Source organism: Aplysia californica, unplaced genomic scaffold (assembly GCF_000002075.1).
Source record: "Aplysia californica isolate F4 #8 unplaced genomic scaffold, AplCal3.0 scaffold00029, whole genome shotgun sequence".
In the NCBI taxonomy this organism is placed as follows: domain Eukaryota; kingdom Metazoa; phylum Mollusca; class Gastropoda; order Aplysiida; family Aplysiidae; genus Aplysia; species Aplysia californica.
The window spans coordinates 1,345,057-1,347,445 of record NW_004797299.1 but is presented as its reverse complement, the minus strand read 5'-3'; positions in this window follow the sequence as shown (position 1 = coordinate 1,347,445).

The following is a 2,389-nucleotide window of genomic DNA, read 5'->3' as shown; positions in this document are numbered from 1 at the left end:
CTGTCTCTCTTTCTCGCTGTCTGCCTCCCTCTCGCTCCCCCTCTCTCTTTCCCCTCTCTCTTTCCCCTCCTTCTTTCTCTCCCTCTCTCTCCCCCTCTCTCTCTCTCTCTCTCTCTCTCTCTCTCCCTCTCTTCCTCCCCCTCTCTCTCTACCTCACGCCTTATCCGTCTCCCCTCTATGAGTGAAGTATTGGCCTGACAGAATTCTGACAAACTACCACGGACGCTTCGTGTCCTATTAGCGCAATAATACTGTTAGATTACCCAAAGATCCCCCAGTGACTGACAGACGCAGGTGTATGAATCCTGGGAGTCGCACGTACGGCTCTACCTGTCCCCGTCGTTTTATGCAAGAAAAATTCAGAAATTATGCAAACTGAGCCCAAAAAATGTGAAATTATGCGATTCTGTTAATTTTAACGAAGAATGATAAAGGAAAATAATCAGAAATTTGACAAAAAATGATCAAATTGTGCTAAATTATGCGGGGTGCATAAAACCACGGAGACCGATCTACGCTTTCTCACCCGTGGGTGGTTGGTGGATGCTCTGGTGTGGTTTGCTTCTTCTTTCCTATCAAAGGTCTATCGTCCTTATCTCCCCTCCTTTTTATGTTTGTTACTCTCTTGTTACACCTACTCTAATCTTTGGCACTTATATTATGACTTTATTGTGTTGTCGCAAGTACCGTAAAACTCTTGATACAACAAAAACTTCCTCGCCCCAACTGTGAGTCTTCGTCTGTGGGTGTTTGTTGGGTGCGCTGCTGGGCTTTGCACCCCAATTCCTTAAAAAATCTATCGTCGTTATAATCACTTCCCTTTTTCTTCCTTTTACAAGGAGGCCTACGTTACTCTGTATTAACACATCCTCGAGTCTTGGGTACTTAGATGACACATTTGTCTTGTAAGTGCAGGGAAAATGTAACTAAAACTTTAAAAATCTACCCCGTCGTCTGTGGTGTAGGGTTAGGCTTTTCACTGTCGCTCGTAGAAGACATGAGTTCGATATTCAAGTGGAAAAGGCTGCTTTTCTGTTGTTGTTGTTGTTGTTGTTTATCGTGTGATGTGTGTCTTTTTCCCGTCTGTCTGAAGGGATGCTGTATCCCTCTCAGCTCGGGTTGGCCCTGAAAATCAGAGTCGAAGCCCCCCTGCTAAATGATCTAAAATGTGTGGATGGGGGCCGGGGCGTGAGAACTCCCACATTAATACATTAAAAGAAAACGTTTGCGGGTTGTGCGTAACTTACGTGTCCGTGGAAATGAAGCGTCGTTTGCTGCAGAAATTCAATCTCGTCGAGCTCATACGATTCGGCTCTCCTGTTACTGGGCTGGTTCAGATGGCGTTTGGACCGAGTGTAGAATAAATGTGAGGAATCTGGTGAAACCAGTCGCTTATCAAAATAATAAAATGGAAGAAATATGTTGGGGGGTTTTCACCGGTTTCTCCATTTTTATCGAATTTGTGTTTTTTGTTCAACAAAGACAAAAATCACATTTCCATGTGAATTTTACTGAAAAAATGTTGATTAAATTAAATGTACAAGCTACGCAATTTTTTAGTTTTCTGGGACTCTCAAGCTACTGAAGTTAACAAACTTTGGCAGCCATTTTCTCTCTAATTTTACCACTCAACCCAGTCGACCGCACCTCGTTCAATCGCAACGATCTCGACTTCTATTCAAGATAGATGGGTGTTCCTTTCCTTGAAAGCAGGGCAAATTCATAAGCTTTCAGATGTCACTAATAACTCCACATTCCCAAAAAATCTACGAGGTGGATGGTTGGAGGGTGCTCTGGTGTGGTTTGCTCCTTCTTTCCCTGTCAAACATCTATCGTCTTTATCTCCCCTCCTTCTTTTCTGTATTTGTTACTCCCTTGTGACACCTCTTATCTTCAGCGCTTATATTATGATCTTACTGTGTTGCAAGTGCCATAAAACTCTTTCGAAAAAAAAAATCAATCGACGAGCGCCTGATTCCACCGTGTCCTGACGCAAAAATGAGCGCGTCAAAGCCTTCGATCCTTTCTGCCGAGAGTCACGGGGGTCAGATGACGCTTCAATCGCCTCTCGTAGCAACAGCAATATCCGGGTAACCCGAGCAGAGTTCTGGACTTGTGGCGCTTACCTAAGATTGGTGTGTCATGTCATGGGCGAAATTACGATGATCCTCTCTTTACTCTCCTCCTCCCCCCACCCCGACCCCGACCTTTTCCGTCACTCTCTCTCTCTCTCTCTCTCTCTCTCTCTCTCTCTCTCTCTCTCTCTGTCTGAGAATTCTTAATTTCTCTGTCTGTGGCCGAGCCGGCCGTCAGCTGATTGCTATGCTGGTCTGGGCAGCGGGTCGCTTGTTGTCGCCCGAGCAGTCGGAATTGAGTTTTCCATCGTCTC